The 26470-nt window shown below is 35.4% G+C and overlaps 1 protein-coding gene across 4 annotated transcripts in view; it reads left to right on the forward strand.

Moving 5' to 3' along the window:
- The first annotated feature begins 319 nt into the window (after positions 1 to 319).
- LOC108359798 (protein rolling stone) overlaps positions 320 to 26470 on the forward strand; it is a 127794-nt gene continuing 101643 nt past the window's right edge. The window contains exons 1-2 of one of the 4 annotated variants that reach the window (XM_017611825.1): positions 320 to 549; positions 975 to 1155. The gene's annotated coding sequence lies outside the window, so the exon portion shown is untranslated. Of the gene's footprint in view, positions 1156 to 26470 lie in introns of all 4 variants that reach the window. The other 3 variants (XM_017611826.1, XM_017611823.1, XM_017611824.1) reach the window with 3 other exon arrangements.

Here is a 26470-nt window from a genome sequence, read left to right on the forward strand (position 1 = left end):
TAGATATGATTCTAGTACTTATGTATTCTTAATGTGATCTCATTTTTTTGTTTATGTAAGAAATTAATTTTTAAACTGTACATACATATGTATATGTATGTTTTTTACGTTTCTGGGCCGTTATCTTATCCATTAACGATTTAACTATACTTTAAAATAGGTAAGTTGGCGGCCCTTAATATGCTTTGTGTTACACAACAAGTTTTTTTGTTGAATAAAATATTAATTCTTTCCAGAGTTCATTGTTTTTCTATATCATTACTTATAGAAAATGTTTGCGTGTATACTTATATATTTATATGTAGGTAAAAAAATTTAGCTACCATTTTTAGCCACAACGACGATTTTTAGCTCTTTTTTAGCCCTTTTTCAGCCTGAATTTAGCTACCGCTAAAAATGTTTCGCGGCAACACTGGTTCCGAGCTCCACTTTGCTGGGGAGCTGAATGCGTTGCTGTTTTAATTGCTCAGTTGGAGATTTGCAGCGTCAACGAGCGGTTGGTGGGTACGGTTGCGCATTGACGACGAATTAATAAACATGTGTATTGCGGTGGGTGTTTGTGAATTTCATGTAGCGTTTTTTTCCGGCTAGAATCAAAAACAAAAACAAAAATAAAAATAACTACATACTTATGAAGACGCGCAACAAGTGCCGCTTGAATTTGTGTACAAAAATTGTGCAACTAAATACATACTTATGTATGTAAATACATATTTCTACATACATAAAGGTGTACATGAGTATATTCTGTGTGTAGTTTTGTCACATAGACTTTATGGTTGTGCAGTAGTTTTATTTGCATCCAAGTTTCACAATTCCTTTCCCGTGCGCATTGCAAGTGCAGTTACTGATGCGATTATGAAGCTTTATTCTTACTACGAGTATTATTGTGTTATTTAAGTACTTTGTTGTTGGTTAAATGCATTTCTATGTATATTGCCATACATATTTATTCGAACTCCTAATTGGTGTAGGTACAATGTTGTTTATTATTTCTATGGCAAATAGTGTGCTACTGCGACTCGTTTGTGGACGCATGCGTAACGCCTTGGCTTGAGGCGTAAAACAATTTGGCACAGCCATAAAGCTTCAACGTTTGCACCAGCAGTTTAACAGCTAAAATTCCACGTTTGTGTTTCAGTGCGCTATTGCCAGGTAATTGGCCTAATTTGTGTTTGGAATTGCCTTTATGTTTTCAAAATAATTCTTTGGTTGTTTGCTTTGGTATGACCAGGGTTGCCAACTACCTTATCTATGAAGAGCCATATTGAGGATAAAAAAGTGCCAAAATCTGAAAAATTAGAAACACATTCCTAAAACAAAAGTCCAATGCCAAAATAACATAAATCAATTGTATACACTATAGAAATTAGAAAATTTTACTTGAGAAAAAGAAGTACAAGCAAAGGATTTCACAAAAATGTATTGAAATATTACTATTTTTCAAAAGTGCCATTTTGGCATTTTGTACCGAATTGAAAAATAAAGTGCCATTTGAAGTAAAATAGGGCAAAAAATGGCACAGTTTGAGCCAAGTTGGCAGCCCTAGGGATGAAACGACACCATGCAGGTATCGATACTTTTACTTGGAAGTAGTATCGAAAGAAAGTATCGATACCTGAAAAATATCAGATCGAAAGTATCGATACCTAATCATATCGATACTTTTGGCTATGAAGGTATTCCTTATGAATCAAATTAGTAAAATTTTTTTATTTTTCTTAATTAATAACAAAGCTAGACTTTGAACATGAATTAGCAGAGTGCACTGTTCTTGTGTTTGCAATTTGGTTTTCAAACGCTCCAAATCTTTGCACTAAAACTGGTAACTTCTGACAGAGAGAGGACCTTATCTACATTCTTATTTGTCCTCTCAATTGCCAGAGAACCGAGTATGGGATCGATTTCCAGTAAAATGGGCTAATTCTGGCTATTTCTGACTAGTCCGGAATCGTACTACTAAAGGCGCGACTGCGAGAAGATATAAGCTGTTTTTGAAAGAGATTGCAGATGGTAAATCTCGTGACTTTTGAGGAACAAAGTTATTTGTGACTGTGACTTTGCAGTCACAGTGATTTTCATCCGTGACTGTGACAAAAACAGTGACAAACAAATTGCAAACAGGAATCTTTTACCGAGTGAACTAAGCGCATTATTTATTTATTTGGCATCACTAACTATTTTCCTCGTTTGATTTGGTCATTCACACTCGTTTTTAATGATGTGAAATTCTAATATCAAACATTTATCAAATTTTAGTCCTAAATAACTCGTCGCAGTTTCTCGATATGTAATTGCCACTGCTACTTTATCGCCGTCATAGTTCGTAGTAGTGACTGACTGTTAAGCTGATGCCAGATAAAACTTTGTGGCTTTGTGTGACATTTATAACTTTGCCAGCAAAGCGACAGATGCCAAAGGTATGCCACAATGAACGCCAAGAAAACGATTTTTTACTGATTTTTTACTCGTCAAAATTGCTGTGGATTTTATATACTTATTTAGCTTTAAAAATATCAGCAATACAATTAAATTTTATGCTTCTCGAATTTTAACGCAACAAAATAAATCGCACACCGTCTCCGAAAGAGATACAACTCAAAATAATACGTTTGTCAGAAAATGCGAAGAACTATATCTTAGCACATGATAACCAAATGGACAAGGGCGACTTTACTTTAGGTTTTTTTTTTTTTAAATCAAATTATAACAAAAATTTGCTCCAGCTTTTGCTGAAAGATAAATAAAAGCTCATTGTACATTTATAGCGCATAATCTCAAAAATGCCAAACTTTGAGTTGTGACTTTTTTGAAGACAGTGTGCGAAATAGTAAACCGGCTGATTGTCAACGCACGCAAAAAGATGGGAGTTATAGGGCATTCGAACGAGGTGATTTTACAGGCAACAAAAGTTGAATGCGAAGTTGAATGAGAAGTGGAAAGGGAAAAAGTTGCCATCCCTATTCAGACGAGGCGATTTTCGATTCAACACGAATTGTTATTTACATTATTTTAAATGAATTTAGATCGCAAAATTGTATCAATTGGCGTAAATTTGGTAAGCCAAGCGTTGGTAAAAGTGTTTTTTTACCAAGCCACTCGCCAGAATACAATTTCAAAATGGTGGTATGTATACAGAATGTAAACAAACACAGGGTCGCAAGGAAAAAAAGTTGAACGAGCTCAAAGTTGGCTGGCGACCAACTTTGTTGACAACTATTAGTTGAAATGCCGTTCAGACGAGGCGATTTTTGCTTTCAACTTAAAGTTGCCTGAAAAATCGCCTCGTGCGAAAGCCCTATTAGCCATCGCGCTGCAGCTGCAACCGTCTATGGGCACGGTTGCCACAACTTAAAAAAAATGTTACCAATATTTAAAAAAAAAAATTGCAAAGCCTTTTTTCTTTTGTAATAAACAATGGGCGTTACATTTACACTTTCGAGCGTATATGAGAGTTGCCACACAACTGCTTATTTATCTATCGATTATCTTTGTTAGTAGCTTGACTTCATCACAAAAGAATTTACAAAAACTATTTTATCGGGGAACGGACAGTTCTTTGCGGAAATTGGATATGTTACGTTTATAACTTAAAGTAACCAAATTAGACGAATATGTTAACTTTTAACCATTTTTCGCTATTTGGAGCGACATTTTTTCAATTTGAATCGTAATATCTCCACAACAAGAGTTTTCCCAGATATAAGCTATATACCAAATGAAAGCTAAGGTTTTGGGCTAGAGGAAACTTAGAATAAAATCGATTGACCAGTTTTTGAGAAAATTCTCGAAATCTATATCAGCAGCCCGATTTTTAGTTTTTAGGCGATAACGTTATGACATATTTATATTTGAATGGTATGGAATGAGTAGTGCGGCCTCAGTGGTAGTTTAAAAAACTGCCTTTTTTCGAATTTCAGGCACCAGCCACGCCCACAAAGGCATACGAATTGAAACATCCTGGAACAAAATCTTCCTAGTTTTTTGGTACTTTAATTCCTGAAAGTTTGAAAAAATTGAATGAAGGTACGTACAGATGCCACATACATACCAAAGCATCTCCTAGTGGAGACACGAACCAAAACACATTTAGCTCTATATCTTTCCAACTAGTAGGTTGAGCTCAATATATAAGGTATCGTTTGAAAGGTATTGGCCTATAGAATAACACTAAATATGTTTGGTGCATCCACATACCGCCTTAAACTGGCAAAAGCAAAAAAATATTTTTTGTTTCGCAACACTTTATCCTAATTTTTAAGAATCCGGTTAATCACTTATGAAGCTTGAATACATTTTCTGGACACACTCTGCAAGACCTTTCCAACGATATATAACATGTCGATTGGACGTCTGGATAAAAACTTCCAAATCTCGTGTATATATGAGCGATTCATTTCAGCATGCTACTGTGGCTGCTTTCGTCACTCGCGCGCAGTGCCGTGCGCTGTGATAATAAACAATTTTATGCAATTATTTACCAAGGTGCGTTCATGAAAGAATGTGGATAAACTGATAAATTTAAGCAATTTATACCTATATCACTTTAGATTAACATGAGCGCAATTCCGAAAAAATTGGTAATTGTGCTTAAGTATTACTGTTTCAATAAAATTCCAGTCCGGCTTTGTAAAGTAAATTTTTTTCTTACACGAGAAGTACCTATTACCTCATTATTTCCACATTTCAAACTTATTTTGTGCTGCTATCATTTAGCAATTTTATCTTTGCCTCATTTCTGCACGCTGTTTTTGACATCCAGCAAGTAAAAATATTATAATATTTAATACGGAATGAAGGTGAGCTTTTTTAATTGCTTCGTTGTATTTTGGGTATTTACTCCGAGTCTCAGCTTTGTATCTATATGTGTCGAAAAATCCAGAAAACATAAAGTAATAGTGGCCACAAAAAAAGCAGGTAAACATGTTTTTATACAGGGTGGGCAAGACCACCAACAACGCCTGCAATACGTTATTCGTTTTACACAATTAGCCACACAAATTGATTTATTAGGTAATGTTTTGATGTCGGATGAAGCGCATTTCCCAGCAAAACTGTAGATTGTGGGGCTCTCAAAAGCCAAGGGCAACACACCAGCACCAGTTAAACCATCCAAATACACTGTTTGGTGCGGTGTTATGGCCGAAAAAGTTATCGGCCCATATTTCTCCGAGAATGAGGATGAAACTAGAGCTGGGATACTATCGATAATTTTTGAAGACTATCGATGTCGGTGTTTAGCAAAGCTTCACTATATTCTCTTCACATCTCGACACAACTTCATGGCTCAGGGCAATTTCAAGTAAAAGTAAGATTTTAAATATTTATACATTACAGGAAATCACAATTTATTAAGGTAAATTTATTTTTCTTATATGGAAGGAAACTCACAACACCGTCACCAAAAAAAATAAATACTAAGAATCATTGGGATTTTTAGTGACTACAAACTTGCACCGATTTATATGTATTAAAATTTGTTGTGCTATAAAACTCCATGCACAATTTTTTTTATAGAAATTTTAATTATTAGTCTTGAAATTTTGATGAAACTTTGTTGTATTTTTAACCGACTTCCAAAAAAGGAGGAGGTTATCAGTTCGTCGGAATATTTTTTTTTTATATATGTTACCGCATAACTTTGGACCACGTCAACCGATTTAGATAATTCTTTTTGCATCGGAAAGGTAGTTTCCCAGAGGCGGCCTCATACTAATCCGGTTTAGATCCGATCATTGAATCATGAAATATATATATATATATTTTTATATGAGAATTGAAGTCGTTTTTTTTCTAAAAATTACTTGTTTATATTTTGTACATCATTTACAAAAAATTTATAAACATTAAATTAACAAAAAAAAAGTCAAAACAGGTAAAAATATTATTTTCACCAGCACTTTATTCGTTTTTTCTTATGATATCTAAAAAGGTAAAAGGTTATTAATTTCCCTTGTCCTTGAGTTGTAGATTTAAACTAATATTTTTTGTTTTTGTAGTACTAAATATTATTGTATTATGTATTACTATAACCACATTCACTCGCTTTTCCATATAAAAAATTCAGATTTTGCCTGTCCCTATTCAAGTGCATGGAAATGTATGTATGTACATAAGTATACATATCTAATTCAGATGTACTGAAAAAATAATAAGTTTATTCTATTATTATAAAAAGTTTCTTTTGATTCATTCAATTAAAAAAAAATATTTGTATGTGTAATTTACAAATTTAAGGTTTCAATTGCACACTATTAAATAACGTGGTTAACGGCGATAGTACTATCGATACGGCAGCTACTGGCAGAGCAGCAACGTAATTTGTGGTTCCAACAAGATGGAGCAACTGCGCACACTGCTAGGCCCTGCTGCGTGACATTGGTAGGTCTTATTTGGCCCACCCTGTACTACAGTTTGGTTACGCTTGGTTATGTGCTCACATATACGCCAATTCGTACAAACATATGTATTTAAGTACCCTGTGGGAAAATCCCTTGTTCTGAACTGGTGTGCTTCTAGTACATTTAGACCTAGTACTGGTTCGCGATAAATCTCTTTTGCATGCAAGCAACTGGCGAATTTAACATGGCGATGTCCTAGGAAGTGTCAATTGCCCCCCGCTGCATCCCTTTTTCGATAGTTCCGAACNTTTGGTTCTTCCGTGTGTGCGATTTTAAGTTATTTTGGAAGAAATGTGTTTTCAATTTGAAATTAAATTTGTTTGAATGATTTTAAGAAATATACGTTTACATACCTTTAGCTGTAGCTGAGTTTGCAGAGGGGCTCGCTGTTATTTCTTAGATTCCAGACGACCCCAAGATGTTGAAATGTTAACACAAATTTTAGTTTTGTGTTATCAAGCTATGAATAAGCATCTGCGAAGTACAGAATAGAAGCGTATTTGAACGAAAAAGCCGCCGAACACATATCTATGTAAAGTAAACAAGCCCCCGCTGCATCCCTTATTCGATAGTTCCGAACTAGTTCTAAATTCGACAAATAAGATCTAGTTCGTTCTGCATCCCTTTTCTATAGTTCCGAACCATTTCTAAATTCGTCACTTTAGATATAGATTTCTAGTGAAAAAATCTGAAAAAAAATTAGTTTTTTAAAAGTACCACTTTTCGCCGATTTTGGACTGGTGGGGATCTAGTTTCTATCGGACTAGTTCCTTTTTGGCGAATAAGACCTAGTCCGGAACTAGAAATTAGATTCACTAGTCCGCGGTTTCCCTGCACGGTAGGTACATATGTACGTGCACATCTTCCAACCTAAGCTTTGATTTTGGCACGGGTCAGTTTTGCCCACTCTCATACGCCGCGCTCTATGTAGACCCAAACACACGCGCGCTCTATGTAGATCCAAACACACGCCCGCTAGCATCCCTACAAGAACAGTGATAGTCAATTGATTGATCATGACATGAATCATGTGATACTCACTAGTGATGGAGATCTCAATCAAGTACTTCAATCAACTTTTTAAGAGTAAAAGCCTGATTATGGCAACTTAACTTAATTTAACGGAACGTAGAACTTAGAGAATCAAAATGAAACAGATTTCGCCGTGGCATTACGTTACGTTAAGTTTCGGCTGTTCAATTACAAGCAACACCCATTTAACAGAATTTTTAACAGAGAGCCATTAGTTACGTTAAGTTGCCATAGTCAGGCCATAATGCGCAAAACGTGATGTAAATATTTGTGTACATGTGATAATCCATCTTCCTCCGACTTATGGCCTTATTTAGTGGTCTCTTTTTAACCAACGCAAAATTTGCAAATGTGTTAGTAAGATAAATGAGAATGTGTTAGTTTCCATCACACAATTCTTGTAGGGTTGATACTCACGTTAGGGTAGAGCGAAAAAATTATTTTTGCGATTTCGAAATTCTAATATTGCGGAAAAGTTGCAAAACATGATCACATTGAACCGTTTTAAACCATTTTCCGATCAGATAATACTTAAGGTGGAACCAAGAGCCCTAAAGTTTCGAAAAATCTTTCAAATTGTGGTTCTTTTATTTATACCTTTTTATTTAAGTATGCACGTTTGTAGTCCATTAAGTTTTAGTATTTATTATGCTATTTGCTACATAATCGCGATGAGTTTTGTAATTATTGTTTGCTGGCCGTGCAATGCAGTTTTTCTAAATTATGTTCGATTTTTTTTTTTAAGGAAAAAAATGCACACCGTCCACAAAAAAGTGCCGAAATCAAAGGTAAATGTACTACTAACTACTTAAAATTGCATATTATTACACTTAATTAACCCTCTAGTAGGTTGAACCGCCTCCAGACGGCCGTTAACTAAACACGTATTTAGTGCACCTATAATAATTTTTTTCTATATTCGAAAAGCATGATCTTTAGAAAAAAAGAAAACCTTTACGACGATGTAAATTTTAATCCGTTATGTCAATCCGTTTTATTTTAATCGGCAGTTGAATCACAGATTGTGAAAGACTCTGTTAAAATTAATTATTTCTTGCTGTTAAGTAATTTCGTAATTAAAGAAATTTTTTCTTTTGAAACATTTTTTCATACAAAAAAATTCAGTGGCTTTCGTAGTTAAAAGCACAGTATTTTGACGTAAGTTTTATAATTATGTCACCATTCGAAATGGAGAAAATTGCTTTCGAACACAGACCGTCTACAGACCGGCTTGCCGACATATAAAAACCCAGTTTGCATTTTTGACCGTCTGCAGACGGGATTGCCGGTTCGTAGGTCAACATTGTGTAAGAGAAAGCTGAAAATACGTCAAAATATATCGGCGAGCCCGTCTCTAGACGGTCTTGGCTTTTCTCCCCTGTAGGAAAAGTTACTGTCACAGATCGAAATGGACATCATTTTTGGATTTCTCGTGCTAAAATCACCCATTCCTGAATTTTTCAACTCATACAAAAATTGGCCTACTAGAGGGTTAATGGACTACAAAAATGCTTGTCAAATTTTGTTGGATGAGTAATGAGCAACACTTTAATCAAAAATTATAAACTAAAGAAAAATAGCTAAAACTTTCCAAAATGTCGCGTTCCAATTTACTTACGATTTGCAGTGTCAAATACCATGCAGTACTCAAACAGCGCGGTATTGGAAGTGCGGTACAACGGGGTAAAAAACCATATTCGTAAGCAGAGTTGCAATTTAGAGCTAGAGTTCCACCAAATCAGATAAAGATATTATTAATAGTAGATTAAATGTGTTTTAAAATGGTCTATAGTGCAGCTAATTAGATCTCGTAACTCTTCGCATGGCCACAATATTTCTTGCTGCATCTTTGTTTCCGAACTATATTTAGGGGGGTTGCCACATGTTTAGAAAATCAAATTCAATTTAAGTTAAGGTAATTTAAATAATCATATGAATATGGGGGTCAGACGAAAGAGGTTTAAGAAGGTATTAGTTTTAAAAGATTTTGAAGAGAGTTGTCACCTCTTTCATAAGGCGGATTTAATTTAACTATGCATGAAGTCACATGAAATATTAAAATATGGGCTTAAAATGGAAGAGTGGTAAGAATTTATTTATTTGAACATTTGGAATATTTAAGAGGTATTTGAACACCAGCTAAAATTCAAATTATGTTATAAGTTAAATGAATTATTAAAATATGGGGATCAATCGAATGTGTTTGAAAAGGCTTTGTAGTATATTAAGTGGAGTTGCCACTTATTCGTTAAAATTCAAGTTAATTCATCAGTTAACTGAAGTTGTATCCAGGGCCGTCGAGAGAAAACTCGGGCCCGGTACTAAAAAATCTCGGGTCCCTATATATACATTGTATTAATTTAAAAGCATATGACCCAAATCGCCGAAAAAAAACCAAGGAAAAAATGTTTTCTCAGGTTTCGCAGATTTTTGATTATATCTGGGTCATGCATATTCTAAGGTATCGGACAACGCAAATATACACGAATCTTCTTCTCCGAATCATGAAAATTGACTTAATCCTGGGAAACATTTAAATTAATGAAAATTAAAAAAGCACAACATGAAATTAAAGGTTGTGTATATTTAAGGACCACAATTTTTTGCATTGTACTTGCTTCTCTTCGTTTGCCCTGTATTACTTTGAAGTTAATAAAAACACACTTCGATAAAATAATCAGCGTTTAACTTTCTAAGTGAAAATAAAGTCGGCAGCATTTCTAATGTAATGGAACAGTCCAAAATATCAAAAGGGTTTTTGGCGCGGAATCCACCAGACTAAAGAATTGAAAAATCTGGTTTCTTCGAGCATTTTCGGCTTTCTTTCACAATAAAATAAAGCAGTTTCTTTATTATCCATATGTTTTCGGTGGAAAACTATTTGTAACGTAAAACGCGAGACATACGGGCATGCTTATGCATATACTAGCACACAACTGCGAATAATTTTGCCCTGACAGACGTCAGTATTGCGGATTAATGAGCCGCAGGGTCGTGGGTTCGAGTCCCACGGCGAGTAGGATTTTTATCTATTTCGTTTTAATTAATTTTTTTATAAGTTCTATACTTTTTTAACATTGCTTTCAGTTAGTTGTTGTTGACTTTTTAATAGAACTCAACTCTAAACATTTAAAATAGCTAATAGTAAAATGAAAAATGTGATATAAAATAAAAAATGTGATATAAAAAAAGTAAGTAAGCCGCTGTGGTGTAGCGGTAAGCAGTGCGCAGGGCCTGGGTTCAATCCCTGGTCAAAGCAACATCGCAAAAATATAGAAGAAAAGGTTTTTTCTTAACAGCGGTCGCCCCTCGGCAGTCAATGGCAAACCTCCGAGTGTATTTCTGCCATGAAAAATTGCTTCTCATAAAAATACAATCGCCGTTCGGAGTCGGCGTAAAACTGTAGGTCCCTCCCCTTTGTGTGACAACATCAAGGCGCACGCCACAATTTGGAGGAGAAGTTCGGCCAAGCGCTAACATATGTGTAAGCGCCAATCCATTATTATTATTAAATATATAAATAAAATAAAATAAATAACAAAAGTAAACATTTTTTTCGCAATCGTTCCAACCGACGATCGAACCTGGCAGCTATAGGCTTGTAGCACGCCACTCTTACCACTCGGCTAGCGCGGATGCCAAACTCGCCTGCTTTGTTTGCTTATTTGTACATAAGACAACAGCTCCCGCCTAAGCGATTTTGGCCGAGATCAACAAAGCGCGCCATTCGTTTCTCTTCTGTGCAAACTGACGCCAATTGGAAATGCCAAGTGAAACCAAGTCCTTCTCCACCTGGTCTTTCCATCGCAGTGAGGCCTCCCTCTTCCTCTGCTACCACCAGCGGATTCCGAGTTGAATACTTTCAGAGCTGGAGGCTCGGTGCCCAATCGAACGACATGGCCAAGCCAGCCGGGCCGCTGTATTACTCAAATAGGCCCAGAAAATAAAAATTACGTAGAAAAATAAACAAACGCGAGAATTATATTTTTTCAAAAAGGAACGAGGCCAAAAGAAGCGAAACAAAAAGCTAAAAGAAGAAGATTTTCTGATTAGATAATCAAAATCTATTGGAATTATTTCAAGTATTTTTCTAGTACTATTATTGTCCTTCAAAATGCACGCCACTCTTACCACTCGGCTAGCACGGATGCCAAACTCGCCTGCTTTGTTTGCTTATTTGTACAAAAGACAACAGCTCGCCGTTTTTACCAGTGTTTTCATTGAAAATTTCCCTGATCCGAGTTAATTCCCAAAAATTTCGTGCATTTGTTCGGCTGCTAATGCACATTTTAAAGAGGAAAATGCATGAGTTAAAGCAAATAAAGGCTGTTTATGCAAATAAGCGAGCCCGTTTGTCAACCGTATAACCGACTTTTTTACTAATTTAATTTTCATGTAAAATTATTTTTTATTTAGTTAGAGATAGTGCTCATTTTGAAAGCAACATTGTAAGCTATTGAACGTGCTATTGACTCATAGATAAAATTTATATTATCTTTAACTCAAATCCTTTTATTCTTCTTCTTATTTAGCGCTGTAACCGCCTAAGCGATTTTGGCCGAGATCAACAAAGCGCGCCAGTCGTTTCTCTTCTGTGCAAACTGATGCCAATTCGAAATGCCAAGTGAAACCAAGTTCTTCTCCACCTGGTCTTTCCATCGCAGTGGGGGCCTCCCTCTTCCTCTGCTACCACCAGCGGATTCCGAGTTGAATACTTTCAGAGCTGGAGGCTCGGTGCCCAATCGAACGACATGGCCAAGCCAGCCGGGCCTCTGTATTACTCAAATAGGCCCAGAAAATAAAAATTACGTAGAAAAGTAAACAAACGCGAGAATTATATTTTTTCAAAAAGGAACGAGGCCAAAAGAAGCGAAACAAAAAGCTAAAAGAAGAAGATTTTCTGATTAGATAATCAAAATCTATTGGAATTATTTCAAGTATTTTTCTAGTACTATTATTGTCCTTCAAAATTCACTCTCGGATGGTGCTATACGATTTTTCCTTCAAGAGTTACGTCCACTTTAACCGTCTTGTCCTCGAATCTAACATCGGCAAACCAAGCATATGCTTTCCAACTCATTACGTCATCTTCCAATGGCCATAGTTTCTGAAGAAAAACTCGTAAAGCAACTCTCTAAGGCACATTTTGAATGGTCATAACAGTACTAAATGTCATAGAGCAAACAAAAGTGACCATTAAAGCCTTTTTTCGTGTACTTAACCCCGGAAAACCTCAATATCTTGGCACAGTTGTAAGCTCCAGTTCGAGTTCTAAGCAAAAAATTACTTCTGAAACGACTTACAGCTGCACAGCAACATAAGTCTGTATTCATAATTATTATGTTCTTGATTTCTTTGGATTACATGTCAAATCGCAAGTCTGCTTTATTCATGCTACTTATTGCATAAAACAGACTACAAGCTATTTTTTGCAAATATTGACCTCACAATTAATGTTATCAGTTCAATAAATACGTAGCTCTGAGTTCCATCCTTATGCTATGAAACTGTGTACCGACTTTAAAAAACATTTAATAAGGAGAGCAGACTTTTTCGATAATTTAAAGCAGCTGTTGAAAGAAGAAAAACTATCCGAAAGTTGTATTCTAGCGAGTTTCAGCGGGTTTTGAAAAGCAACAGTAACAGTCCGCGTTTTGAGCTATAATGATAATTTTCTTTAATTTATATAGTCGGAAAGAATCAGCACGATTCGTGATATGTTTATAATGAAGGCCTATAACGAAGGAGCAATTACATTGTAAAAAAAAATAATAACAAGTTGTGGTTCTGATATTTCGGGCCCCTTTAAGAAGCCCGGGCCCGGGGGGGATTCACCCCTTTCCGCCTCCCTCTCGACGGGCCTGGTTGTATCACAATGTTAAACGAAAGACATTTAATACGTTAGTTTTAAAATTCCTTTGAAGAGGGTTGCCACACGTTTGAAAAGTCGAATTAAGGTTATTTATGTATATACAAGCTATATGAAATATTAAAATATGAGTTCAATTCAAAGAGATTTATGAAAGCTTTAGTTAGAAAATATCTAATATTAATCAGAGTTGCCACCTTTCCGAAAAGTCACACTACATACATATCTACCTATGGCGTTTTAACGCCATACGTGTTTACTAGCATATGTTTATTGTGCCGAGAGGTCGTGGGTGAAAGAGTTGTAGGCCTAATTAGGATTTTTACAACAACTAAAATGTTTGAAAACTGTGTTTATTATTGTGAATAACAACACAATTTTCAGTGATAAACATTTTTTAGAAATATTGCTTTGTAAAGGTAGATACATATCGCTACCTGAATTCACAAAGACCCTAACCAACACTTTTTTCGAAACTGGGTTTTTCACAGATTTTGTTAGGATGTATTAAAATACACCTTCGATAAAAATGTTCAAGTTTTAGTACCAACGAGTAAGGAAGTATAAGTTCGGGCGAAACCGAACTTTATATACCCGGCGCAGGTATCAAGTATCGTCGTTTCAACTTGCTCTAAACCACATTTGCATGATAGCCATGGGTAATAGCGCAATTTTTTTTGACGCTAGCTCAATAACGCCAGCGCCACCTGTGGTGTCAGCGCACTAACTCAGCGCAATAGCGCAGTGTAATGAGTTGAACACGGCGCCATCTGAGTGTCACCCACAGTGCCCATCGTCATACAGTGTAGTACACCCTTCAGTGGTGTCATATCTATTATTTCTATAATTTTCGGCGCTGAGCAACGCTTGTACCGCCAACCGAATTTAATTGCTAGGAATGTAGAAAATGACGCGATATTCTCATCATTCTTCAGTAAAAGATTTGCGTTCTCAACGCTCAAAAGCAAAACCAAAGTACGTGTAAATGTTCAAAGAGTTAAGGCGAATTGTGTAAGTGCCTCATGTGTTGTTTGGTGTTAATTGCGCTGGCGCTGTCCATATACTGGTGTTGGCGCAGCAACTCCGGCTACGGTGTTAACGCAATTGCGCTGCGCAGCGCAGTGTTACCCATGCTTATTGCGTGATAATCAGGGGGTTTTCCCGATCTGAAACTTTTTCGATGATATGCTGACTTAGACTTAAAAAAAAAATAAACCAAGTTTGGTAGAATTCTATAAAGCGGTCACCGAGATACACCTTGTAGTCATAAAGTTGGCGGTGCCACGCCTAATTCCTAAAAGTCTATAGCAGTATTATTTATTGCTAAGAGATATTTGGAGTAAATTAGTGTCCTCTAAAAAACAACGGAGTTACATGCCGCTTTTTAAAAAGCCATTCCTGTTTTGATACTCATTTCATAATGTTTTTTGCTTCTCCTGTAAAATTAAAAATTTTTTTGGTTAAGGCGCTGGCCCAATGCAGGCTTGCTTTGCACGCCTTACTTTACTTTAATTTGCTTTGATTTACTTCAAAAACTCGTTTGGCCAAATGGCGGCTTGGAACGCTGTCAAAGCTACCAGCTGTGTAGTTAAAAAATTAAGGTCTGTTCCCTTACACTAAGAATAATTTTCCCTCAAAACTCCAGAAAACTAAAAAAAAAATACAAGCAATCTTTTCAGATTTATTTTTAAATTGATGCGAATTAATTTTTGCATTTCAAAGGAATTATAATAATTATACATATATAGCTATAGGTACATTTATTAAAAAACAAAAAAATCCAATTTTTCAAGAGACGACTGACCAGTAGTTTGACATCATAAATATCGCTAGCTTTGTGTGAAAAGTTGCTAAGCCCACTATTTGTGAAACCTCATGATATAGGAAGCAAGCGAAATTAAGGATTAAGGTACTTGTTTTATTTTTTCTCATTTATATTCAATGGAAGGCAAATTTTCTAAGTCCAGAAGAGGCCCCGAAAATCCTATAAGGCCAAAATAATACGAAATCTTTTAATAAAGATCGAATCCTTATGATTCGTATGGAGTTTTGCTTTGCTTTAAACACGCAAAATGTTGTATTCAAAGTTCCTGTAAAATTTGTAAAAATGGACTTAGCAACTTTTTAGTCAGCGATATGTTAAAGGTAAATATGGAAACATATAATCACTTTTATTAAACTTTGAATAGCTTATATTATATATATTTTTTTTTTAATTACGTAAGCAAGTTTTTGTTTATAAAAGGGCACAGCAGTTTGAATTCATTTAGAACGGGAACATACCTTTTTGTCAAAAGCCTACAAAGCGCTTTCAAATAAAACATTTGCCTATTTGAAACTTTGAGGCGCTTAAAGCAAGTGAAGCAAAGCTGCCATTTGGCCAGCCTTCATACGTTTTAGTATATTCCAAATAACTTTTGACAGTTCTCAATGCGAGGCAAGCAAAGCAAGCCTGCATTGGGCCAATACCTTTAGGTTGGTTAGTTGTGAATTAATGTATGTACATATTAGGGATGCCAAAATATGAGGAAAATTGTGATCCAGGCGTTTCGGGATATTTTTTAAGTAATCCCGGGATCCCGGGATTTGTCCCGGGATTCACATTGAGTCATAACTTTTATGAATATGAGTAAAAATTCAATATCTGAAAGCATTTAAACAAACCATAATATGAAACTATTTAAGATTTACGATAAACTTATTGTAAAAGTCACATATCGCTAGCTTAGAGTGAAAAATCATATTTTGATACAGGAGGGTAGATAAATTAAAAATGCATCGTTTCGAAAAGGGTGTATGCCCTTGTTTTATGTTTTCTCGTTTATAATCAATGAAAGGAGAATTTATATATTTTCGGTTATATTTATTAAATCAGGAAAATTTTAAAGTGAAACATTTTTTAAATTGTTTTTAAAAACTATGTGATTGAGAAACTTTACTTTTGAAGGTAATGATTAATAAAAAAACATTAAACAAAAATATACAAAAAAAATTTCTCTAAATATCTTTATTCTACTCTATAGAGAAATGGCGAATGGCGAGTTTTTTGCCTTTTTCCCAGATTACTCGAAATTTTGATGGCGTACGAGTCAAACGGATCTCAGAATCGGATTCAGCTGGTCCGAAGTACATGTTGGTAGGTGGGCCTGGTTAAAAACACAGACTCCTTTTTTGTGCCGCTGTTATTATTATTGCACTTAAAATGTTTTCGTAAGAGCAGCATTCAAAGCGGATTCTTCTAATCTTGACCTGAAGTTTTTACATACAAAACCTACATATTTCGGCCTCAACGTTTTTGGGCTGAACAGTCAATAGGTAGTCATAAGCCATTTGATGATAATGACCTCTATCTCCTCCATTACAAAATATTTGAACTTCTACTACCAGTATGTCGCACAAATTATAAGTTTTGAGTAGATTGATCTAAAAAATTTTCTAAGTTTTCCCTTAGTTTCGTTTACATTAGCGAAGCTATGAGTGAATTCATTTAAATCTTCTCCAAAAAAGGCTCAGGCTACAATTTAAACAAGTAAGAAAGTCTAAGTTCGGGCGGAGCCGAATATTAAATACCCGGCGCAAGTTTTAAATATATGTACATATTTCCCCTTTCCGAAAGCTACTGCTACATGGTAAGTTTCAAGCATTTCTGAAATTAACTGTTATATGAAAAGCGGCCGTAGTTTTAGTCCGATTTCAATAATTTTCAATGTTTTGCTTTTATGTGGCAAGCACAATAACCATACCGAGTTTGATACAAATTGGTAGAACGGTTACCGAGATACATATATGTGATCATAAGTGGGCGGTGCCACGCCCATTTTCCAACATTTTATCATAAACGTATTTCCTGGTAAAGAATTATTGCAAGCATTAATTTTGAATAAATTAGCTTTAATATTTACAGATTTATCGAAAATTTCGTATTTCTCTAAATTGCCGTTATGTGGGATATGGGCGTGGTTATTTTGTTCGATTTTAAAAATTTTAGGCCATTTCGTATGTTATACCAAGGCCAACAACTGTGCCAAGTTTGGAAGAAATTGGTACAGCGGTTACCAAGATATACACATGTAACCATAAGTGGGCGTGGCTACGCCCATTTTTGAAAAATTTACAACATTCTTATTTTTCGTCTAAAGGTTATTGTAAATATCAATTTTGAGTGAATTATCTTTATTAGTTACTAAAATATGGCAGTTTTCGTATTTCTGAAAATTACCGTTATATGGGAGGTAGGTGTGGTTATTGTCCGATTTTGCCCATTTTCAACACTATCCGTCCTACGCCAGAAAGAAGTGCACATACCAAGTTTCGTTAAGATATCTCAATTTTTACTCGAGTTATCGTGTGCACAGACTGACGGACGGACGGACGGACGGACAGACAGTCACCGCTTAATCGATTTCTCTTTTCATTCTGATCATTTATGTATACGTTTGTCTATATCTATCTCGATTCGTTTTGCCTGTTACAAACAACCGTTATGTGAACAAAGTTATAATACCCTTGTGCACAAGTGCGCTCGGGTATAAAAACAGTTTCAAGCTTTTTGTTAATTGCAGTCAAAACGGCATTTTACAAAAATCATACTTCAAAATTCATAAACAAGTTCTTACTATCAGTTCGAGATTTCACATTTTTCGGGATCCCGGGATTAATGCACGTAAATCCCGGGATTTTCGGGACCTCAAAAACACCGGTATTACGGGACCCCGGATCCGGGGATTGGCATCGCTAGAACATATGTTGCATTGGAGAAAAAAATAATAAGGTTGTTTTATAGATGTAGAATATATCTTCGAATTAAATATTTGAATCAGCAATTAAAGGCAAGACAGCTTTATATCGCACACGATTTTCAAAGGAGACACAACTCAAAATTACACGGCCGTCGGAAAATGCGAATAACTATTTCTTAGCACAAGCTAATCATATAGGCCAGGAAGATTTTACCTTAGGTTTCTTCAACAAATTATAACAAAAATTTGCCCTAGCTTTTGTAGAAAGGTAAATAACAGCTATGTGTACATTTTTAGTGCATAATACCAAAAATTCCAAATTTTGAGTTCTGTATATGTATATTAATTGGTAATGTAGTTCTCTTGGCTTTAATTATTTATTCAAATATCCAATTTGAAAATTTGGGGACTCAAAAGGATAACACGTCGTAAAATCTTTAGCTTAACATTTGTTTATGTAAAGTAATGATTAAAACGGTTTAAAAGAATTTCTAACTACACCGAAATGTTTTTAAACTGATAAAAAAATTGAATAAATTTTTTTTTAGCGGCATTCTATTAAGCGGACGGCTCCATTAACCGGACAGAGATGCTGGTCCTATCAGTGTCCGCTTATGGGAGATTCAACTGTATTTTAATCTTTCATAAAACTTGAGTATAAGTGAACTTAATTCGACTATTAGAACAGGTTTAAATCCTTTTCAAAAGTATTTTCAAACTAAAATCTCCTTAAATCTATTTCGCCTAACATTGTGATACATATGTACATTAGACTGCATCACTCCCCATACAAAAAAAATCGCGACTATTTTTCCATCGGAATTATAAAATCTATTATATTTTAAGACGTCCACCAAAATATTTCGGAAAAATATTAAGATTTAAGTGAGCTGGACCGATTTGAAAATACTTCCAAAAATGGAGTTTTTTATGAATAAAAATAGTTTTTAAAGATTTTTTTTGAAAAAATCCCCTCAAATGAAAAACGGCTTAAGCTTAAAAAGTTTGCAGGAAAATATTTTAAAAAAATTTTGAACGAAATCGTAATGATGTTTTTAACTTTTTTTAAAGATTGGTATAACAAAAACTTGGAATAACTGAACCTAATCTCTTCCGATTTAGACTTAGGAGGTGTCATTAGAATGGTATATTCTCTATCTATAAACTCATTCAAAGGATGAAAGAGAAAGGTAGGATGAAGGAACGTAATTCAAAGTTGAATTAAGATGTGTTGGTATTTGAAAAAAAAATATTGGGACACGAATGACTTTCTATTTAGACTGAAATAAAAACAGTGTGAAAATACCTTTCAACCGAGATCCCATAAGTCTAAATCGGAATAGTTTTGGCTCAGTTATTCAAGTTTTTCGTAAATCAATCTTTGAAAAAAGTAAAAAAAAAGCATCAAAAATCTCACTCTTAAGATTCCGTTTAAAAGATTTTTAAATATTTTTATGCAGATTTTTTAAGTTCTTTAAGAAACTATTTTTATTCATAAAAAACTAAATTTTTGGAGGTATTTTCAAATCGGTCCAGCTCACTTAAATTTTAATATTTTTCCGAAATATTTCGGTGAACGTCTTAAAATATAATAAATTTTGTAATCCCGGCGGAAAAATCGCAACTTTTTTTGGTGATGCAGTCTAATGTACATATGTATTTCAATTAACTGATGAATTAAGTTGCATTTGATTTTTCAAACACGTGGCAACCAAATAAAAGCCCATTTCCATTGACACCCACCTTTGAATTAGTCATCCAACTTATTAAAGAATTTTAATGTAACTTTTTAAATACGTGGCAACCCTCTTCAAACATTCTAAATGCCCAAAATAAAGATTTCTTAACACTCTTTCGCTGACACCCTTATTTTCATATTTCAAATAGTTTGCGTATAAGTTAATTAAAGTCGACTTTTTAAAAAGGTGGCAACGCTCTTCAAAAATAGTTTAAAGCTAAAACCTACTTCAATAACTTTTGTCTGGCATTGTGTTACATATTTTATTTAATTGTTGAATTAAGTTGAATTTAATTATTTAAACATGTGGTAACCCTCTTAATATGGTTCGGAAAGAAAGCCTTGTCAAACCCATTTTGATTTATACCAATATTTTACTATTTCATGTAACTTATTAAATATATCAAATTTAACTTTTTAAACGGGTGGCAACCCTCTTTAAACACCCCAAAAATATTCCTAGTGCTGAAACTAAAGATTTCTCAACACTCTTTTGATTAGAATATTTTATTGTGCATAAGTTAACTAAGTTCGATTTCTCAAACAGGTGGCAATCCTCTTCAAAATATTTACAAATTACCACGTTCTTGAACTTTTTCGTCTAGCGCCCATACATATCTGTATTACCTAATTCCCTTAATTCAAATTCAATTTTTTAAAGGTGGCAACTCTTTTCGAAAAATTTAAATTATATTGTACATATACAGCCCGAGCCGTTTAATTGTACACTCACTTTTTAAAATCGAACGATCGGTACGGATCCGATGGTATTAATTATTTAATAATTGGAATTTAATTGTTCAACAGGCGGCAACTCTTTTCAAAAAAATAAAACCAGTTTGCACATATACAGGCCAAGCGTTTTAATTTGACACCACATTTTTGAAAATCGAGCGAACGCTGCAGACCTTTTGGCCTGGACAAAAAATCCCTTCGCGTATCATATATATAACCCTAGAACACACACCCGGGTACAAATGTATCCACTTTCAACTTTGAAGTGTTGTAACTTTTGAACCGCTATACCTTTATACCGCACTTCGGATCTAGGAAGATTATTTAGTTTTGAGTTCAAATTCAAAATTTGAACCAGATCGGACCATTGGTTCAGGAGCTACAGCCTTCCAAACACATTATATACGTAAACACACACCCGGGATACGTTTGTACCCCAATAGTAAAAATCCTCATAATAATAAAAAAAAAACATTTTTTATATTATTTTTTTATTTGAAAAATTAAAAATATTCATTTCACACATTATATTATTGACTTTTATTATAAAAATTATAAAAATGCATCTTATATCTAAGGAAAATCATGGCAAATAGAGCAATTTGTTGATGTGACCGAATGTTCAAGACACATTGGCTTCTTACATTTGTCGCACAGCTTTCTGGTTTTTCTACGGCGTTTTTCCTCTTGTGCGTAACATAAATAGCAAGATCCGGACACAGGTTTTGGCGTGCGCGCTGCGGCAGATGTTGATGCTGCTGTTGACACCATTGATTCCACCGGTCGGTTGAAATATGCTTCAATAGCAATTTTAGTCGAAAAATTTCGCGTCACTTGACGATTTATGGCTCTGGCTTCAATAATGGGCATACACAATGCTTCAGCCAAGCTGCGCAGGATCTGCTTACGCTTGTTGTTTGTTCTCCAAGGCAACATAGGGTTATTCAAATCGTAGACAATGTAGGCTGCAAGAGCTGTAATGTCCAACATGTTGAAGAACATCGCTAGTGGCCATCGTTTTGTTTGTCTTTGTGTTGGATATTCCGCAAACATTTGGTCCATTCGATCAACACCACCTTTGGTACGATTATAATATTCAATTATTTCAGGTTTCCCACTGTCAGCTATTTCAGCATCATTATGCATGGTCGAAAGCAAAATTACTGCTTTATTTTTTTTGGGAACATAAGAGCACATTGTCACATTATTTTTGAAGCCAAATGTCGTTGAACCAATTGTCCTGTTTTTGTTCTGCTTCATTTCTTGAGGAATATATGATTTGTTTTTGCGCAAAGTTCCAACGATCGTGAGTTTCCAGGTGAGAAGCAGTTCTGCAACTGGCAAGGTCGTAAACAAATTGTCCATTGTAATGTTTCGGCCACTTCCTTGGTATTTGGCAGACAAATCCTTCACCACTCGTTCGCCTTGGTTCGTTTCCCTACCAGTTTCTGCTTGGCCAGTATATATTTGTCCATGCAGTGGATATGCATTTGTGGCATCGCAAATCCACCAAACCTTGATACCATATTTAGCAGGTTTTGACGGTATGTACTGCGTAAACCGTGTGCGTCCACGGTAAGGAAATAATTGTTCATCAATCGTCAAGCATGAGCTGGGCTTGTAATGTGCAGCAAGATTATTGTTCATCATCGTCCACAACTCACTGATCGGTGCTGCTTTATCAGTTAGTAAGCGTGTTGCACGAGTGTTTTTATCGTCAAATCTTAGGAACCGCAATATCGAACAGAAACGGTTGACTCCCATTGTGGCGCGATATAAAGGATAGTTTTTGACGCTCCATAAATCTCGAACATGTTCTCCATTGCTATGGTTCGCACCAGTCATAATAAGTATGCCAAAAAATGCATACAGCTCTGTTATTGACACAGGCGTCCATGACTTAGGAGTTGTGTTTGGATGCGCATTGTTGTAAGCATTATAAGTTTCTTTTGCTAACTTATTTGTGTGGCGCATAATTATATCAGCCATTTCAACGTTCATGAAACATTTGAATGTTTGCTCTATTGACAACATTTCAGTGCATCTAGCTGGTCCAGAACGTTCTCTTATAATATTTTGTCTGAGTACCTGACGACTTACATTTGGTTCTTTCATCCACTCAGTACCATCACGTGCAACAAATTTTTCGGCACTAGCAGGTAATTCATTATTTTCTTCTACTTCTTCTTCTTCATCGTCTTCTTCATCATCCTCATAGTCCGCATAATCAGGTAATACTTCTGCGGCACTTTGCGAAACTTCAGCATCGTCATCAGCAATTTCAATGTCATTGATTTGAATTTCTTCTTCATCTTCTGAGTCAAAGTCATAGGGAGCGTCATCGTCACAAATTTCATCAAATAAAGATTGTATATATGATTCTCGCTGTTCCTCAGTTAGCCTGCATAATAAAAAAAATTAGTATATGTTTACATTGTTGCTTATTTTACATTTTTTACCTTCTATATGCTGCACTTGATAAATATTCGTTTCTTCTTGAAGTCATTTCGTATCCAGTTATTTATAGTTTCAGTTATATTTATTTTCACTTATATTTTCACTTCTTACACTTTTGAGCACCAAAACAATAATGAAAATATCAACAGGCAGCATTTATAACAACACCTCGTGTGAAAACAACCCTTGCAGCTGCATATAAAATACAAAAACCAGTTATACCAGTGTATTTGCTACCTACGTACCCATACCTTGCGCGACCCTTTTGCACATATGTAGAATATATCAATGAAATAAAAACCAAAATGTGTATTCGTTGTTACTCTACAAGTATATTATTATAAATTATATTATTTTGTTTTGCATTTATCAGGACAACAACAAAAACAAAAATCCACTGTTGCATGTCCTGACTTTATTTGCCCATATCGCGGGAACCAGTAGGAATATTCGAATGAAACAAAAGACAAAATACTTGTTATATATTAAAATATACATTAAAAAAAAAAATCATAGAAATCGGTTGAATAAGCATTAAAAAAATTTAATTTCAAAAACGTAAAACATATCCCAAATGTGAGTCCGAGTTATAAGAGATCGTACAGCCGTTTCTGAGTGAAGAGCAGTCTCGCATAGAGCATGATTTTATTTTCATCGAATTTGAAATCTCCCTATACCGATGAAAAAAGTTCTTAATTGAAAAAATACAACTTTATCATACATCTACAGGCTAAGGTCTCTAATTAGACCTTTCATTTTTGAAAATCCGTTTCAAAAGTACTCTCAAACTAAAATCTTCTTAAATCCCTTTCGTCTGACATTATGATACACATGTATTGCAATAAACTGATGAACTAATTCGAATTTAATTGTTCGAACAAATGGCAACCCTCTAAGCGAAGGTCCGGAATAAATCCCTTTCAACCCCATTTCGGATTTATACCCATCTTTTAACCCCTCAGTTACATTAAGAAAAACTTACACTTAATACATTAAGGTCACGAAATGACCTTTATATTTTGATAGGAAAATTAAATTTAGTCATTATTTACAACGAATAGTAGTTAATGTTTCTGCTAAACCCAAAAAAGGTATAATTTTGTTATAGAGTCGTGCCAATATATCGAGCCCTAACCGCCAAAATAACATAAGCGACATTTTGTTAAAAATTTAATTTTTGATGCAGGAATTTTCCTAGAGCATATATGTAGATGCATTTCTGCATCAAAAAGAAAATTTTGAAAAAAATGCCGCTTACGTTATTTTGGCGGTTAGGACTCGATATGTTTAAAGTAAAGCAATTCTTGTTTTATTTGAACCCTCTGCACCACAAAGAAAATCTTACATTTAATACATCAGTGTCACGAAATGAACTTTCATATATTTTGATAGGAAAAGTACAGAAAATGCGTTCATAAATATTTAAATTCAAATGTGCTTAGGGAAATATAGTTTCAGTTATTTATATATCTGTGGTCGTAAGCAATAACCGCCTAAGTCGACTTAAGAAAGAATTGAGTTATATATGCTCTCGTTTTCTGCAACTATTAGTCCATGTCTACGTGAAACTCCCATCTCGTTACCTATTCTATTTAAAAAGTTATAATTGAAAGTATTTTGGTTTCCCCATAAGGTTAATATTACAACCCAAATCTGTAAAGCGCTTTTTCTCGAATTCAGGTTTTTCGACTTAGGCGATTATTGATTACGACCACATAAATATATACAGTGGTATCTGGCTGGAGTGAACACTCGATGCTACGAACACCTCGAATGAGTGAACATGAAAATTTTTCCGTTGAGTGCTCTATAGAGTGAACAATATTTAAACCCAATTCCTTCCAAATTCAAAACTGTAACGAAAAATTTAATAACAAAAAGGATAATCCCTTCGCCAGGCCGATCCCGTAAATCCCCGTATAAGGAGTTCTCAACTCGGAGATTCGGCAACTAGTAAAGTGGGAAGACCATCTGAAGACCTGTAACTTCGCCTCTGGTGTGGGCAAGCTTTGGTCAACCATGAGGTCATTGTCCAATCTGACGAAGCCTGATGACAGAGTTGAAATATCTTTTGACGACCACGCTTCGTCCGACCCGGAGCCATGTGCGAGCTATTTTAGCCGACAGTTCATACTGCATCCTCCGGAGCACAAAGCCAAACGTAGAGTGCCCAGAAGGCTGCACAAACTGCAAACACCAAGTGCGCCTCTTTTTTCCAGCGGCGACGGAGAAAGGATAGTCATCAGGAACGCGAAAGTCTCCAAAGCCATTGAACCCGATGGAATTTGCATGCAGATGCTCAAAAATTTGGGTCCTGCGGGAGTGGACAAGGTCCTCAACCTGTCTATGGCCAGTCCGACCACCAAAATATTCTTCCTTTAAAATGCGTGGAATTTATTCCCTTGAAGACCAATTCAGCTAGCAGCAATGCCCCAGAAAGCTCAAGCTTTGGTACCGTAAGAATTTTAAGCGGAGCAACGCGTGATTTGGTACAAAGCAGATTGGTCTGAATGTATCCTTCTCTTTCAGCTCGTATGTATATACAGGCCCCATAAGCAACAACACTTGTATCACAAAAGGCATGCATCTGTAGGTCAGCTTCGGGCATTAGCAGGTATCGGTCGAAACTAAAATGTGCAACTAACTTATATTGACTGCACGTTTCCAGCCATTCCTATTGTATTGCCGGCGATGGGCTTTCATCCCAATGTAGCTTCTCCTTCCACAACTGCTGCAAGAATATTTTGGCCTTGGCCACCACAGGTCCGATCAAACCAAGCGGGTCGTACAGTCTAGCAATGGCTGAAAGAATAGTATGCTTAGTTACCTTGGCCGAAGTTGCAAAAGGCGAAAATGAAAATATAAAAACGTCCAAACTGGGGTCCCAAACCAATCCAAGTGCCTTTGTTATGTGTGTATCATCATTGAACTTTAGGAATTCCTGTTTGTCATTAGCTGCTATATCAGTCAAAACGCGCTTATCGTTTGAGCACCATTTTCTCAAATGAAAGTTTCCAAGAGACAGCAACTTCCTCGTCTGATTTAGCATAACCTTGGCTTCGTCCACCGAGTCGGCGCCGGAAATCATATCATCAACACAAAATTCATGTTTTATTGTTTTAGCACCAACCGGATAGAGGTGCGCTTCGTCCTAGGCAAGTTGCTGCATCGATTGAATCGATAAAAAAGAAGCTGGCTTTGTTCCGTAGGTGACGGTATCTAATTTAAAAATACGGAACTCTTCATTAGGGCTGTCTCTCCATATTATGCATTGAAGAAAGTTATCTGGATAAGACATTCTTACACAGCGATACATTTTACAAATGTCTGCTGTAAGAGCAATTTTAAATGTACGAAATCTGAGCAAAATATCAAAAAGTTGTTGTTGAATGGTTGGTCCTTTCATCAGGATCGAGTTCAGCGAACGTCCAGTGCTAGTGGGCGCCGAGCCATCAAACACCACACGCAGTTTTGTTGTTGTGCTATCGGCCTTTAAAAC

This window comes from Rhagoletis zephyria, unplaced genomic scaffold (assembly GCF_001687245.7).
Source record: "Rhagoletis zephyria isolate East Lansing unplaced genomic scaffold, Rhagoletis_zephyria_1.1 Rzeph_scaffold_00462, whole genome shotgun sequence".
In the NCBI taxonomy this organism is placed as follows: domain Eukaryota; kingdom Metazoa; phylum Arthropoda; class Insecta; order Diptera; family Tephritidae; genus Rhagoletis; species Rhagoletis zephyria.